Source organism: Lagopus muta, chromosome Z, assembly GCF_023343835.1.
Source record: "Lagopus muta isolate bLagMut1 chromosome Z, bLagMut1 primary, whole genome shotgun sequence".
NCBI lineage: Eukaryota > Metazoa > Chordata > Aves > Galliformes > Phasianidae > Lagopus > Lagopus muta.
In genome coordinates, this window is record NC_064472.1 from 74,910,044 (window position 1) to 74,927,804 (window position 17,761).

Consider the following 17,761-nt stretch of genomic DNA (forward strand, 5'->3'; position numbering starts at 1 on the left):
TGGTTTGGCCCTTCTGCTCTTTGTAAGAGAAGCAATTTGTAGACTGTTAACAAAACAGAACTTAGACCGTGCCCACAGTTTCTAACGGTGTTCTCACAGACACAGCGGAGGAAAAGCCTCAGCACTTCCTAAGATGCAAGAGGAGGTGTGAACCCCTGGGTGCTGAACTGTCACATCCCCAAAACACTTTACGAGTTTTTAAAGGCAGTGTAGATCTCAACAATGATCATTAGCAGCCCAACAGTGGAAGCAGAACTGAACATGGAGATGTTTGGGCTGCCTTCACTCCCAAGTGAAACAAATACTGGAGAATTCAATCAAAATCATGCTGAACATTACATTTATTCTGAGAGCATAAATGCAGTTTGAGCTAAAGCTAATATGGAGACCTGGAACAGATGGCATCTACTCAGACTTATCCCTAGTTGTGTTTTGGTCTTCTAAGGACTGTAACAAAGAAGGAATAAAAAACACGTGCAGAAGATCCTGAAGAATATTCACCCTGAAAACAACACTTCTGCATTTCAGTAGAAGAAATTAATTTCAGTTACTGGATTTTCCATAAACTAAAAGATCCATCAGAGAAAACCACCCCATCTCCCAGTGGGAGGCACGCATTGTACCTCAGCACTGCCGTGCCCACACTGCATCATCCTCCAGCTCATGCTTGACAGCACAACCAAGACAGGAGAGGTGACCTAATAACAATCCAGGCCTCCCATCGCGAACCACGAATCATAGATGCTGCTGACAAGGTGTGAAGCATGACGTCATTTAGTGAGAAGAAAACTCAAGGCTTAATGCTCTGCTCCGATGCTGCTTTTCTGACCTTAATATGACCCGGGCAGATTTAGTTTAGCCCGTATCCAAAAGCACTCACCACAAAGGCTAAAATGTCATCTCAGCACCTTCCCCATGGTTTGTAAGTGACATCAAAATTACATACAGCTGTGTCTGGAGGCGCTCAAGAAACGTGCAGATGTTGTACTGAGGGCTGTGGGGTAGTGGGCAAAATCAGTGGTAGGTGATCCTGGAAATCTTTTCCACCCTTGGTGATTCTGTGATTCTTCTGAGAGTCACCAGCACGGGGGTTTGTAGTTGGTCCTGTTGAAGATGTACACCGCTCTCAAACAGCTGGAGGATCACTGAATGCTTCAGGCTTAGCAGTGCCAAACAGCATTAGCATGCTGAGGATGCAGAGTTTCAGCATTCACACCTCCTATGAATTATGTTATGCTTTGAAATGCAACGAAGAACCCTTTATTTTGGTATACTTTGCTTTGTATGAAGTAAAAGCATCCTCTACTTGGAACAGAAAATAACTATGATGAACTTCATTCTTTTGCTTGCAAAAGGGAAGCGTGGAGCTCCCCAGAAATCCTTCATACTGGAAGAACAGTATGCTAAGAAATACAACTACAGGGCAATGGAAAATGAGCTGACCTTGCTAAATAATTCTTACTGGCTAGTGGGATGGTTTTATCCGTGCTTGAGGACCAAAGCAGAAAATATGCCACTCTTTCCTTCTCTTCCCTTCCCCCGCAAAAAAAAGGAGAGGGAAAGTGGGGAAGAGGAAATGTAACCTCTGCTTACAAATAGCAAACAGCAGTTTTCACCAAGATTATATCATTTCTGCTTATATTATTATATTATATTATATATATTATTTCTGCTATATCATTCTGAGACCCAAGATTTCACCTCCTTTTCCTGTGAACACTGGAACAGTGGTCTCCAAAGTGGGGGGCACACACCCTGCCTGGAGGGTGCACCAGCCACTGCATGCAGAACAGGAACAACACAGAACCAAGATATTTTATACCTCCAATAAATTAAAAGGAGATGTAATTTTTTCTCAACTCTCTCGCCCTTTCTTACCTCCTTTTTTGTTTACGATTTATAGTGTAAATAATATATCCACACAGAAGTATATACATATTATATATGGACAACAAACAAATATACAGAAACCGGGGCTGTGGGCAGAATTTTTACTGACAGAGGGTGCATGACCAAAACAGTTTGCAAATCTCTCACCACAGCCCGGCTCTCCCTGCTAGGTCTTTGCCCAACAGTAAAACAAAATGAAGTCAATTTTCCCTCGTGAAGCCTGCAATGGATCGAGAAATGCAGCTCCTCACATAATGTTATTTCCAGATCCTCCCATGGTATGTTTAAAAGACCAGGTATATCTTCCCTTTGATCAAAAAAAAAAGCTTATGTCCTTTGCCTGCAGAGGAGAACATGGAGTAACTGCAGCTGCCACTTACACAGTTGTGTCAAACGTGTCCTGTGCAATATCTAAAAGGCACTTATTTATGCTTTCAGATTGCTTCTACAGTCTTGGTTTCGTTTCTGTTTTGCTTTTTTTAAATTTTTCCCCTCCTCACAGATACCATAGCAATAGGAAAATCCTCCAAATTTCTACCAAACCCAGTATGGACTTCAATTACATTAGTGAAAGGGACAACTTTCTTCCAGACCTATGACATGCAAGGTCCTCTAACAAGGAGAGCCTTTCAAGCAATTAAGGTCCTTGATAACCTCTTCCCAGAGTTCCATCATAAAGAGGACAAGGACAGACAGTCCCAACACTCCCAAACACTGCTGCAGAACGGTTCCTTTCTGGCCCCCTGTCCTTTTTGCACCCAACGTCACCAGGGCTTCAGGGCATTGCTGGAACTGACCAGCGTGGCTCGCAGTCCAGACATTTATCCCTGCGATTCGTTTTTTCCCATGCACTCAGCTGTTCAGGACAGTTGCCATGAATTTTCCAGTCGTGAAGGTGAAGTGTTGTGCTGTGCTCGCCTGGGATTATCGGAGTGTGAAAGGTGGAGGCAGGTCTTATTTTTAGTTTTTTTTAATACCAAGGACTGGTTAAAGCATTTTACTGGGAACTGCTCCAAAACGCTGACACCAAAAATGATATAACCTGATTCTGAACTCCTGCATCTCTGGTAACACCGCGGATGTGCAACAGAAGTCAGAGGAAAAGTAAGCCCTGTTTCTAATGAACTGCCATTAGACAACAGCAATGCAGATGTCTGAATGCACTACTAACCAAGTTTCAATAGCCAACAACCATTAAACTAGAACCACAGTGCTTTTTGTTGTACTCCGTGCTCTGATTTATACTTAGAAAGAAGTGATATATAAACGTAATCTGTGTTGGATGTAATTACTGCCCTTATCACTGTGCTGCAAACAATTGCCGTTAAAATTCGAAAGTCCTGTTCTCCAAAAAGTAAATTAATTTTTTTCCAACTTTTGGATGAATAAGTAATGAGTAAACATCAGATCAAGACAGAAGTGCCTGACTCACGTTACACCAGGTGGATACTGCTCAAGTTCTTCCACGACCCATGGCTGCGCTCAGGAGTTCACAGCTGCGCTGCAACAAACAGAACTCACAAATCTCTTTGGTTGTAATGTGCTTTTTCTGCATTTTTATTCTGAGAGTTCAGTAACCCCTCAATGAAAACGAATGGAACGTAACTAATGAATAGTGGTGTGAAATTATTTTTAGGTTAGCTTTTTAGGAGACAGTTAACAGCAATTCTTCCTGGTGCTGTCAGGGCTGGGAGGAGGGCAGCACGCAGACTGCTCTCACCTGAACTCAGAGTGCTCCCAACTCTCAACAGCTCTGTTTGAAAAAATCTGTGCAGTTCATGCTTACAGACCTCTTAAAAAACTCTTTGTATCCTCTTTCTTAAAGCAAACTCCTTATGTTTCAGTGTTCATTTTTTAATGAATAGCATCCTTTAAGATAAGCGTCTGCTTCAATCAGCTCGATAATTTCACGCCTGGGACTGAAATATCTGTATTAATCCCTGCATGCTGACTTTTTCTCTTTTTTTTCTTTTAAGTTTGGATTTAAGTCAATCTTTTCTGATAAAGGCTAATCAGTTTAGTCCACATACATCAAGTGAAAGTCCCTTACAGTGCTCACCACATAGAGTTACGATTCTACTGTGCAACATTACTGCATATACTTTCTGTACTGCAAGCCAGGGCAATAATTTCTGAAATCTTTGATTCAGGTTTTCCCCTTTTCTCTGCACAATAAAAAGGGTATCCGAATCAGTGACGAAAGGCTGCTTGTGAAACAGATCCTGCTTCAACCTAGCAACACACAAAAAACTAGCCCCATCACTGGGGAAAATTATCAATGCCTCATTTAAAATGTGCAACCAACCAAATTTCCTGAGCAGCGTAGTAACTCGTTGCTCCTTTAAAAACAAATAATACAGACACTCTCTCAAACTCCCACTGTCTTTCATTAGGTTCTAAGTATAGAGGAAAGAGACAAGAAAAGCAACAAAACGTCACGTCTGAGACCGAAGCCCTCAGCAGTACAAACTCTGAACTGGGAAATGGAGTCACCACAGATCTCATGAAAATGAATTCAATTTCTAGTAGTCTTGAAGAGCTGAGAGCCAGAAACATGAGACAAACCTTGCAAGAGGTATTCGTGATTGGAGATGGCAGCATTTAATGGGTAACTTCAAACAGACCAGGTAGACATCAGAAGGCAAAAGAGAAGACAATTCATCTCTACCCTCTTGTCTTCAACGAGTCATCAAGCGTGCTGAGCCGACACTGCAGGCCAGCACTGCATGAAGGCAGTATTAACGTTTGTAGATTTCCAAAGAGAAGAGCTGCAGCCCTGTCTTATTTGTCATGTCTTCATAATGAAATGATAGCCACATCTGAGAGGCTTTATTTGCTGTGGTTTTATGAGACTGCCAAATACTCGCAATATAAAACTCGTTTCTTTTTTTTTTTTTAGCAACACTGATGGTTTTGGTAGCGAATCAAAGTCAAGACATCTTCACCTGAACCTCAAAAGCTATAGGTGTAGAAGGGAATTGGGCTGGAGTAAAAGCCCATTCCAGGGACTGTTGTCAGCAGAGACAATATTGGTGAGGAACAGTACTCCATTACATTAGTAACAGAGCTGCACTGGCAAAAGTGCATCACCGAGTGCAATGGGCCCATCTACACAACAGCGTGTGACCTCACACTCAAGTGGTTTTACACACGCGCCTTGTTCTGCTGGCCAGCAATTACCCGAAGGTTTGGCTCTGATGCTGAGTACAGTTTATAAAAATGCACCGATTACAAACCAGGCTCACAATACTCTGCCCATAAATGTCTTCCAAAATGAAGGTGCGATAAAAGACAGCAAAACACTAACACGTGTGGCAGTTCAGATGTGCGCTGCAAATAGCCTCCGATCATTGTGTTGGAAATCCGTGAGCAATAAAGAAATTCCTGGGCGCTAGCCATCGTCCCCTCTTTTAATGCGCACTGGTGATTCAGAAGAATTGGTGTGACTGAATTCAGAAATATGTTTTGCATTAAAAAATTCTACTGTGTGAGGTTGAAAGTCATATACGAATTGCCAAGAAAATGTCCAGATAGTAAATACGAAATTCCCTGCTTGCACATTTGCCTCAGTTTAGCCTGTGTTCATATTAGCTCAATAGCTCAGAGATGAAGGAGGTAAAAATGTAACTTTTAAAACGTTTTTTTTCAAAGAGAAGTGCAGAGGGAAGTACAAGAGAGTAACAAGCTGGAATTCGTGATCCACTAAAACTCTTGAAATGATTTTAGAAAATGAAAACACAGTTCAAAACTAGAAACGCAGACACTGAAGAGAAATGCGTCTAAGCAAACCAGTTATTTAAACAAAACTTTATACCGTTCACCAGCATTATCACAGTGAGTGAAATGAGGGGGGCCATCTACTTACTATTAATCTCAGAAGGGAATGCACAACTCACTTGCGCATCATTTCCCTCTCTTGGAAATATAAAGAATGATAAATTAACTGCTTGCTTGAAAAGAACATATCTAAGGAGTTGTAGAAACACTCGTTTCCTTTTTTGCTATTGTGTCTGATGACATGCTCTCTGAATTACATACCTGCCTCCAGCCTTCATTATTTTTGTTTCATTATAATGAAGATTACACTTTGACTTCCAAGGTTCGTCACCGTTAAAAAATCCTACATAACCCTTTCTTTTCATTGCAATCTGAGTACCGTAATAAAGATTCTCTCACATCCTTTCTTTTTACACATATTTCCTCCCCCTTCACCACTGCTTTGCAGTGGAGGAAAAAAACAAAACAAAACAAAACAAAACAAAACAAAACAAAACAAAACCCCAAACCCTCCTAGAAAAAAAATACACACGCACACAAAATAAGAAAAAGGTATTTTTCTATTGACATGGAATAGACAACTGGAGGGCACTTAAAACCCAGAGGAGGTTTCAGCGCCGTTATGGATTTCAAGGGGAACACGGTTGGTTTGGGGTGCGTTGGCGATCTGTAGCAGGAGAGGAGCAAAAGCAAGGACAAAAAGAGAATATAAATGGCTTGATCGTACACAACGTTTCCGCTGTTGAAAACCTACCAGAGGGCTACAACATCCACAACGGCCAATTTTTTAGTCCAGTCTCCATTTGCTTTATGAGGCGCCCATGGCATTCCACAGAACCGCGGCCGGTTGGTTGTGTAAACACAACCAGCGTGATTGACGACGATAAGCGGAAGTCTTACGGCCCTTCCACGGTAAATTGCAGAGGACTACGTGATAATAATGGCTGTGAGAAAACATAAATAATAAAACAAAGGCAGGCCGCGGTCTCCCACTTCCGCCCCTTTCATTTCTCGGGCGGAACAAATAAGCTGCAGGGCCGGCTCGGCACCAGGCTGAAGATCCCCCGGATGGGAAGGCACCGGTGGGTGGCCCAGCTGCCTCCCAGCCGAAGCCCTCGGCAGGGCGCCGTGCCCCGCAGCCGCCGGGCCAGCCGACCGGCCGGATCTCGACGGGCTCCGGATGACCGCGCGGCACAGCGGGCCCGGGACGGCCTTCGCCCCTGGGACGCGCCGAGCTGCGGACCGGGCTCGAAGCTGGGGGCCGGGCGTTCCGGGACCGGCCCTGCGCAGCCCGGCGCTCCCCGGCACCGCGCGCGGATCCGCGCTGCTCACCTCGTCCCGCGCGCGGGCTCCTGGCGGGCACCGCGCTCCCGCTGAAGGTTTGCACAAGCACTGACACTGGGAAGCGGGCTCTCACGCAAGACTTATGGTACAGTTAGCATTTCGAACATCTACGGCTCCGACAAAAAAAAAGCAGCGGGGTTCCACTTTAACAAAACGGCGTTCAGCTGTTTTGTCAGGAGCAGTTTTACCTGCTGCAGTGTGCTGTTTGTTTTGACAAAAGAAGGTACTACAGTAATCCCCCGGGTTATTTTGGGCACAGTTTCCAAAGCTTTTGCACATGACTGCAGGCTTTATCCGTGTCAAATAATAGAACCTCCTTTTTTTTTTTTTTCTTTCTCTTCTTGAATTCGGCCGTTCTTGCACTCAGACAAATTTTAAAAAATTAAGTTTCTGTAAAACACAGTGTTATCTTAATAAGTTGAAATATTATTAGACTATTCCCCAGGGGAAGAAAAGCAATATGTTCTAAATTGAGTACGTTTTGCAGAAGGTGGCTATTTTGAAATTAAGAAATGCAAATGATTCTACAGTTTGCGTGCCTCAAAGTAAAAAATAACGATATTAATGTTGTAAATGGAAGCAGAAGATATTACCGCTTATGCACGAGCGTCGGGATGCTAAGGAACCCAAAGCAATCCTCAGTCTAAGGTTTTCAATGGCACAGACTAGTGATCACAGGATGCTGGTGATACTCACCAGTTACCCTTGGCAACCCTTCTCAACTGTAACGATGCTGCCCTACAATAGCTTTCACTGGGCAGCTTTCTCTTCACTTAGCTGAATGCTTTGGGACCATCTGCGTCGGAAAGCATAAAAGGCCAGCCTGCCTGTGGGCCCGTCACTCTGAACACCACCTCTCTGACCCCGATTAAATACAACTTTCAATCCCTTTTGTCCTCCCTGTTGACTTCTCCTATTAAGGGAGCCCTTCGACAAAGAAAGCGGAAGAGTGGACTAAGTGCCCCCAAGAAAGGTGATGTCTGATACTGCTCAACACAAGGATTAGCAAGCCAATACATAACAAAAGCAAGTCTGGGGGAGGGGTAAAGTGGAAAAGAAAAAAATAGTTTTAGCCAGGTCTTTGACTAATTCAGTAGGTACACAGTTCAACAAATAGCTATACAACAGGCCTGCTCTGAAAGAAACAACCACTGAGGAACAATAATTTGAGGAGATACCTTTCGGCATCGTGACACAAGGCCGTGACATTGACAAGAATGGTAGATATATCATTTGCTCCTTAAGGTTTATTGAACTGAATTTTGTGGATGGGGACGTGGAGGGGGGACGTGGGGGGGGCACAAGAATAATGCTGAACACGTTTTTTAAGGAAAGACTGCTTTCTGCAGGAGGTTTTCCTAAGGTATCTTTACTTCAGTCACTGAAGCTTACTTTAAAGGCAACGGCACTGAACTACAAATGTCAAAAACGATGTTTGCTAGAGAAAACCTTAATTGCTTACCAGAAAGAGGTGATCGTTTCCACAGCTATAGTAAGAAGCTATCTGCCTTTCGAATGTATATCGCATCTTTGCGAAAAAGAATAAGCAGTTGTAATCGGATCCCTTGCTGAACCTTTGGCTCCGAAGACCTGCGGTAGCAAGAGGGCATCCTAAGGAAACAACGACTGTAGGCACAGCTCCACAGCTCCTGCTGTCAGCGCCTGGGGGTCCTCCCAGCGACCGCCAACCACATTCACCCAAGCTGCTGGCAGTGATTATCACCTGATTCTCCTGAAAGAAAAGTCAGAAAACGCCACAGAACTTAAGGTATCACCACTGAGGTGCCCAAAGCCAAACAGAAGGGACTTCTGCAGTGAAGCAGCATAAGGGATGACTGCAGATTTTATTTCCACCTAGACGAATACAGAGAAAGTAGCAGTGATTACAAGAGAGAAAAACGACAACAACAACTTCCCTCATAGCAGATTGGAATGCACAGTCTAGCTGTGTTTGCACGAAGCAGCATGGTGTAAGCCCTGCTCTTCTCAGATCCCTTGGTGGGACAAATCATTACAAAGAGAAAATCGAATCGGGGATTAAAAAAAAAAAAAAAAAAAGATTTGGACAGATCATCAAAGCTGCATTCACTTGCCAGCCATCAAGAAAGTCACATTTGCTATTTTCATCAACATGGACTACTGAGAAATTTAGTTTCCCCATGTAAAGTGCTTTAAATATTCTTACAGGAGTTTGCTCCTCACAGGCATCAGCACTGCTGGCTCTATCTGATCCTTCTCACGTAATCTGCTTCTCCCAACTCCAGCACTGCTGTCACACCTTATTTAACAAATGACTGTTCTCCAGGCTGCACTATGCCCAAAACATTCCTGTGCTGTGTCTTTAACACAGTCTACCCGATCACATTTTGGTACACATGCTACCTTTAAAGCAAAAGACAGAATTACAAAGAGAGCCCCGCAGGTTGGGCTGGTCCAGGCACACAGCACAGTGTGGCTGCCACCAAAGGAGGTTTCTTCCAGCTCTGGCTAAGATCAGCATTCAAGCTTACTGCAACTGAAATCGCACTGGGAAGAAGCTACGCTAAATTCTACGCTAGAAGAATTTACATCAGCTCACTTCTCCTGGGGTGGTAACAGTAGAAGTGGTGTCACATCAGCCGTAACAGCTGCCGAAATCAACAGTCAAAAATGGTGCGTTTCCACCACAGTCACACATGGGTGGCAAGCAGAGCAACGGCGGTGTGGAGCTTTCCATGCAGTCCCTCTCAAAGCACTGCTACAGAAAGCTCTGCTGCAGCGTGGAGCTGGCAAGAGGTGACAGAACAAAGCACACCCTAAGAGTTGTAGGCAGAAAGCAAAAATGATCCACTCAGAATATGCTGACTGTACGGCTGTAATACGGAACCTCCCTTGCACATAAATCAGTTAATAATCTGTGTGGTGGGGCCAGGATTTTACCAGCCATCACTGCACACCAGCAGGATCAGCACTGCACCATTCCCCAGTAAAACTCCTTGACTCCAAAACAGGCTCCCGGCCACACCAACCCTCCTAACTGTAAGTTATGCTGTACCAAATTCTGGCCTCTGAGTATGCGGTGCAACGCGAGGCACAGCTGCCACGTCTTGAATCTTAACTAAGTGAGGCACAAAGAACAAATAACTGCACTATTAACCAGCAGGTAAAGTTTACCACCCCAGGCACTGTTTCCATACACCACTTTATCCAGTGTTTTTCTATGGGTTCTAGCAGCAGCTCGGGCAGAGTTTTTGCAGAAATCGGGTTTTCACCGACAGCTCTATTAACATTAACCACATTCCTTTAAGATTTTCTTTTGAAATTTAACACTTTATTTGGCATAGTCAATTTAGACTACAGATATATTTCCTTCTTCCTCTTTTTGTCTTTTTTGAAAGGTTAAAAAAATCCATCAGTAAAGTCCCCAAATGGGCACCACTGAAAATCAGTATTTCTCTATGCACTCAAGAAAGTAATAGACGGGAAGCTGTTTCTAATAGTTTTACCTTCTGTGTTATCTGGAGAAAAACAGATTCATACATACAAAGTGGACTGTTTCACAAGATAGTGCTGCAAAAAATGAAAGACTGTTCCAAAGTAAAAAGTGATTATTTCAGACGAAATGAGAAGCTCCAATGTCAACCCTACTGCCTGAGTCAGCAAAAAATCAAAGCTTTGCATAGAATAGGAAATTGGAGATTTTCCGTAAATTTACATTTCTTTTTGCTGAGCACATTTTTGCTCGGACGTGAAAGAACTTCTTAGAGACATTACTAGTTTCAGACATTGCTTTTTGCCACAGGGCTGTAAAACGCGGCTGGTTGGGGCTAGAATTCCATTAGTACAATCGGAAGAATTCGTACATTAATGCCAGACAAGAGCCACAGCGGCCGTGGAAGTCAGCTATTTTTCAGACCCGTGCCTGTGGATAACATCACGCAAACAGCCTTACTTATTCACTGATTTTTAAGATCTCCTTGGCCGCATTAGGAAGCATCCAGCAAAATCTCGAACTTAGAAACACAAATGGTAGCCCCTGGAGCTGGATGGCGCACGGAGCTGCAGGCAAAATGCAGACGTACGCGTCTGTCATCCTGCGCGCCGCTGCAATAAAGTCGGGGAAAACTTGGCCAAAAAAACACTGCGCTGTTTATCAGAACGAGCAATATCTATCATCCACCTTCCATATAAATAGCGTCATGATTAGATAACTAAACACGTATCGTTTTGGTGTTACCGTCTGTCCACAAGAAGTTCCTTCTCTAGACTACCCTCATGACTGTAAATCTCAGAAACCTTTGAAGAAATTGAAATTGAAGAAAGTGAGGACAAGTAAAGTACAAGAGAGTAAAAATCCTGGTCCTGTGTAGGACCGGCCCGCTTTGCCTTGTCTGTTACGTGCAGAATCCTCCCCACACATCCTACTGAAGAGATGCAGCGCATGCTCCCTCAGGCCAGCACAGCATCACGGTCACCTCCCAAACTTACAGGACATTTATTTCAGGGCAGCATAAGAAGCCACAGTTCTCCATGTAGTACGACGATAAAGCAACATGAAAGTGGATAATTCCCCAAGACAAACCAGACTCTGTACGTAGGGTGCTTTCAAAATACTTCAGAAAAACAAGACACCCGAGTCCTCAGGCCCTAACAGTTTGAAAATCAAAACTTTTCTCACAGCAGCTGCTTTTCCTGTGGCCATTCCTTATGTATCTCCCGAACTTCTGAAAGAAACACAGAAGCGCACGTGAAATCACCATCTGAAGCACACCTAAAAACTCCGAGTTGATGCGGAAAAATCTGTTTTTGTGGAAATGTCTGTATTTCAGAGAGAAACCCAAACACTGCTCTCCAGCCTGCGCCCGGTGCTGTGCACTGCTGCTACCTCCGGTGCTGCTTACAGCCCAGCACGGCACACAGCTGGGAGCACGGCCTGCCCTCACACTCTGTCTCCGCGGAAAGCCCTGCAGAAGAACCGGCCTGAGCTCTGGGATCAGATGGAGCCACTGAGGCCTGGCTGACTTCCAGGCACCCAAAGGCGGTTTGGCCGCTGCGTAAGTAAGCAGCAAAAGGAATCCTGCAGGAAAGAAAATATGCTCACTTTACACCTTGTGGAATAGATCCCTGATTTTCAGAAAACAACGTTACACAACCTGCTGATTTATCCACGGTAACAAATATCCACAGTGGCATTCTAAACTAAAGGCACTGAGCTTGGCTTAGTCAAGACGTCTTTTAATAAACACCTTTTTAGAGACAGATTTTAAAAAAGCTGGGATAAGACCGGTTGGGGTTTGCCTCTTTGCTCTGGCAGGACGTATTACTTGTGTGTGTGATAATCTCTCCTCGTGGTTTTGTCTTTTTTGCCAATGACAAAGCAGGGTTTTTTGGCTACTGACGAGAGGGCCCAGCATCTGCAATGCAGACAGACATCTCAAAAAAAGGAAAGCTAGAGGCAGAGAGCAAAGTTGAGCAGAAATAGCTGGTCAGAACTACGAAAAATAGTGCAAAACACAGAGGAACTAGAATTGCTTTCTCTTCCTGTCACCTTTCCTCAAAAAAATGGATTTTATGAGCAAGTGACCTAACTTGAACTGAACTGTTAGCGTTCTTTGCTTAAACCCAAATGCAAACCACTCTGTTCCATCATACCAAATGCCAGAACCATATTAAGTACCACAAACATTTATCAGCTGCCACTAAGGTAATTTTTTCTTCATTTCACCAAGCAGTAACACGTATGACTGGGCCAAGAGAGAGGCAGCAGGCAGATCACTTCTGTCAATCCTAAGGGGACAGGTTTGGAAAGAGGAAGGAAGAAGAAGGTGCTGAGGGTAGGGAGGAGGCGGGGAGTGCTGGGTGCCGGCGTTACGGGCCTGCTGGCTCTGCCTCTGCCAAGGGCACGAGCCCTGGGGACGGCAACGGCTGAGGCCAGCGGGCACCGACAGTGCAGAAATCAGCACAGCTTTTGTCCGAACAGCTGACAGAGAGGTGAAGTGAAACTAACCTAAAAGATGCCAGACTCGAGGCCAGCGGAAAGGGCAGCCCAGCCACAGCTCAGCCATGAAGGGAGAAAGGAGGCCTGGGGTGTGCAGCGGAGCCCACCTCAGGGCACTGTCAGCACACAGCGTGGATCGCAGGACCGAGCCAGTCGGTGTGCTGCAGGGATGGCAGGCATCGGAGCTGCCATAACGGAAAGGGCTCACTGAAATGCAAGGTGTACCTACAGCATACAACTGCTCTGCCTGCCAAAGATGGCGGAGGATGTACAGAGACACGAGGAAAGCACTACAAATTCAGGTCACTTTGGGCTGCAGCCAAGGAGGGCAAACATCAGAGGGAAACGTTCAGCCCACTGCCCTCAGCATCCCATGGGGCAGTGTCAGCAGCGCCCAGACTGCAGAGTGCTGCCAGCAAAAACTCACCAGCTCAGCAGGGACAAAACAACAACAAATCCTCCTGTGGGAATGGAAATAGTAGTTAGAAACAAAGTTCTGACAGCCCACAATATTTCAACACAGTGAACAGGGTCTCCCTTTCCCCCTGGGTTCCATACGCTGTGAAAAGTCTGAGGAAGCTCTAATCTGAGCTGGGCTGGCCGAGGACACCCACATCACCTTCCTATTCAGTGGAAACCTTGACAGTCAGCAGCAGAGCTCATCTGACAGAACAGCATGAAAACTGCGCAGGAGTGGTGTAAGAAGGAATGCCGCTCGGAACGCAGCACTTTTGTGGGGCACTGATGTGGTTATCAGTACATGAGCAAGAGCCCAGATTCTCAGGATTAGGTGACAACTTTACGTGAAAGCTATTTTCATGGATTATCTTTTTTTTAATTGCATTTTCACACTTCAAAAATTGAGTTGTTTGCAGAAGAACAGTGCCTGACAGGAATTTGTCTTCACTCACACTTGTAACTTGAGTGCAACAGAAGAAGTGCAACCAGTGCCCTAGCTATGAATAACAACAAACAGAGCAGAGTGACCCAGAGAGGCATGAGCACAGGCAGTACTCACAGCAGCACTCATCGTGTTCTTCTGCCTACACTTTCTGAACATAAGGCAGTACTGCTAGGACTCTCTCTGCAAGCAGTAATAGGATATCAGTTAGAAGAGCTGATTCCAGGAAATAGTTGGTACTGTTTGCTGCCATGTCCCCAAGGCGAATTTACCTCCAAGCTGTTTATTCCTATTCACTCTTCTAGCAGTGACATATGCTGCGAGGAAAAGACAGAAGCGTAAGATAATTCAGACATTTGAAACTTTTACCTCAACAATTTCTGAAACATATCCTTTCCATTCAGGTTTAAGAAATAAAAGGAGATACGGAATGAGGTTAAGTGCATCTTTTGTCGGTAACCTATCTTCTCCCCATGGTCTCGTAAACAAGCTGCTTTCTTCAGAAATACAGCAGACCTTCAATTTAAATTTATGGAAAGGCTGAACCAGAGGAGCCCACACTCAAATAATTTTAATAACCTATTAAGTTGCGACTTCAGATTCATTTTATAACCGTGTACCTCAGGGAACAGCACTATCAGGATAAAGATAGATATTTTTTTCTTTTAAAGATAAATAGCATCATTAATCTGCAACATTTCTTTTCTATTATCTTTCAAAATGAGGAGTTATTTTGTTCTGATCTTGAGGTAATTAGCCTTCATTCACTAGCCAGAAAATGTCTGTGTTCTGAAAATTAAAAATGTGTCATTAAGTGGAATTTACCATAATGTCATTTATCTTTATATAGTTCATCAGTGACAGCAATGGGCCTGGGAATCCATCAGCTTTTACCAAGGAAGCATTAAAACAAATTGAAAAACAGAATAATCCCAGGCACTCTTTAACACAGTCAAAGCCATTTGGGTAATTAAATAGTGGTATTTAAAGTTTTAATTTAGATTTTCCCCTCTGTTCATCAGCAGTCAAATGAGATGTTCATATTCATAACTGTTTGTAATAAAGGGTTTCATAAAGCAAACGGAATATCAATGCTGTTAAAATTAGAGAGAACACAGAGAAATCTGTCAAGTGTAAACAGGGAAGTTCATTCCTACCGCAAACTATTTTCTGAGGTTACATCGGGAATAAACCCTTGCTGTACCTGGCTCACTTTCCATAACAAAACTGCATAATTTCTTCCATGTCTGCGCTCCTAGTAGTCAGAACTAACTTCATTTGCCTCTCGGTTCTGAACGTCTTGTTACACAAAAATGCCACCTTCAGGAAGCGTTCAGCGTGCTTCCAGTTCCACTGTGTTTCGACCGCTTGCACATTCATCTCAAACATCTCCTATCCTCTGTGTTCACCTCTTGAGATGGCAGCCTTCCGTTTTGCTCTTGCTGCCATTGCAGTGCAGCAATGTGCCCAGGAAACCAGCAGGCATTACGAACAATGCCAGCGGTCGTTATTTGTGAACTCGGATCACTGACAAACAAACTGCACGGCTGCGCTCGACTTCAGGACAATTTTCCAGCTGTACTGGAACAATACTATGGCAATACTGTGAAAGTCTGTCGGCGTTTCTGCTCAACCTGCAGTGGCTCACACGAGCATCCCATCTAGCACTGCAAGGCTGAGTCAGCACACCTGGACGTGCCACCACTCAGCAGGAAGATGACAGCTCTGACAGAAAGGCCAGCAATACTGCTTGCAGAAAGTTTAAACACAGGTCAACGTCAGCTTCAGGACACTGCTTTAAATTTGTTAATTGTGGTTTGATCACTTAATTACAACTTAGATGGCAGCAGAACCAATCTGTAAGAGCTTACCAGTTCGGCTCAGTAAGAGCAGTGACGGTGCTCTTCTGCAAGGCTCTGTAATGGCGTGCTGCCTTTTTTTGCCATAATTAAACCAGAGGGATAGAAAAAATAGCTCCTCGTTTAACAGTTTCAACTGAAGCAAGTTGAAGTAATGCAATTTTCAGCACACATACTTGCTCGCCATCGCCCTACTGTCTATGGCACAGCTGGTTAAAATACAAAAAAACCCACATCTTCTCTGTTCTGGGTGCAGCTGGACTAAACTAGATCAAACCTGTCAATAGCAGCTTGGTTAATAATATCTGTCCTCATTCCCAACGGTAAAGAGAGTTGAAGTTTCAGCTTCTCTTGTGAATGAAGTCTAGCGATTCGTGCTCGCTCCTCTTTTAAAAAAGCAGGCAACTTCAAACATAGCACCTCATTTGCAATGTTACAGAGATTCTTAGCAGTGTGTTTTGGCAGAACCACCTGAGAGGTTTTACTTTTCATCTGAGATGTTCATTTTTTTTGCCTGGAGCACTGGACAGAAGTCATTATACCAGGCAAGGAGAGACTCTTCACTCAGCGCCACAGGAAACATTAGAAACCTGTCCACCTCTGGTATTTTTCATGACAAAACCCACAGCACATTCCTACTAGGAAAACTGAAGAACTGGAGCATTTTTGCCATGACCTCCTGCGTATCAGCAAAGAAAGTGAGAAGTTACAGCGATGTCCTGACTGTGACTAGCAGCGGACAGAAAACAGCTGCAAGCATGTTCTTCAAGCAGACCTGTGTACCAGAGTTCTGAGCAACACATTACCATCAGCGTGGTGTTTGGAGAAGGCACTGTGTGCCCCAAACTGCTGCCTACCCATTGGCGTTACATAAATAACGAGACTTTCGGTAATGTGAACTCTATTCTTGTAACATTTAGCTTAACTTCCTGTGTCTTTGTGTTATTCAAGGAAGTGAAACTCATGCATAGCATGTTTATATTATTCCCCGTTATAGTAGACTTGCAGACAATGTCAGGTCTGGAGAGATAAGGGCTGCCTCTAGGACATGAATTCTCATGAGGATTAGACAGCCACCATCTGGGGCCTTCCGTTTATCTGCTGCAGCTGCATTCTAAATATCGGTGCTGGGTAAAAACGAGCGTCGGTCCTGAAGTGCTTAACAAGTCGCTGCAACTTGGTTTCAATTACAATTTGCTGCCTTCTGAAAAAAAGTAAAATCGGAAGAATAAATAACAGCACGACCTCCCTTCTCAAAAGCGAAGTGTCAGTGAATGTTGGTGGCAGCTCCCTGGCTAGGAGGAGCCGCCCTCAGCCACATGGAGTTATGGTGGACGGCCTTGGTACAAAGGCTTAATAAGAAAACGGGACGTGGTGGAAAGGATCAAAGTTTGTGACGCGCTCTCCTACTGGCACTCACAAGAAGCAACACTTCCAAATTTCTGAAGTAAGTAGAACGACCTGAACGAGGAGCTGCAGGTCAGGTAGTCTGAACATCTACAGTTTTCTGCGCAGGTGAAGAATCTGAAGCATTTGTCTGAGGCATTAAACGTCAAACACGTTAGAATCCCATCATGAATTTTTGTTCTAGGCATTATGAGGAAATGAGGGAATTGCTAAATCACTTGCACTTGTTCCAAATTGAAGCCTGCAGACAAATAAATGAAACAAACACAGAATGCCCTCTGCTGTGTTGGCCTAGCAGCAGAAACAATCCTTGCCCAGAGATTTTTGGCAGTTTCTTTAGACACTTTTTTCCTCCTCGCTTTGCTTATTTCCTGCTGCAGCTGCATCATTTTTTTGGTGATTCTCTTAAGACGACTAACAGAGAGCTACCTAAAAGCAGTCAACAAAGGTTCTTAAAATTATTCAATTATTTTTATAAGGAAATATTAATGATGACAAAACAAACGGCGGGAAAAAGGGGGAAAAAATGGTGTGATTTCCTGGCGTGTCTTTCCAAACAGATGCCTCACAATGAAGAAGTCTCAGTGATTTCTCAGACTTTTAAAG

General features: G+C 44.1%; 1 protein-coding gene across 3 annotated transcripts in view; it reads right to left on the reverse strand.

The window, feature by feature from the left end:
- Positions 1 to 17,761, reverse strand: part of ZCCHC7 (zinc finger CCHC-type containing 7) — a 110,681-nt gene that overhangs the window by 47,436 nt on the left and 45,484 nt on the right. The window lies entirely within an intron of this gene.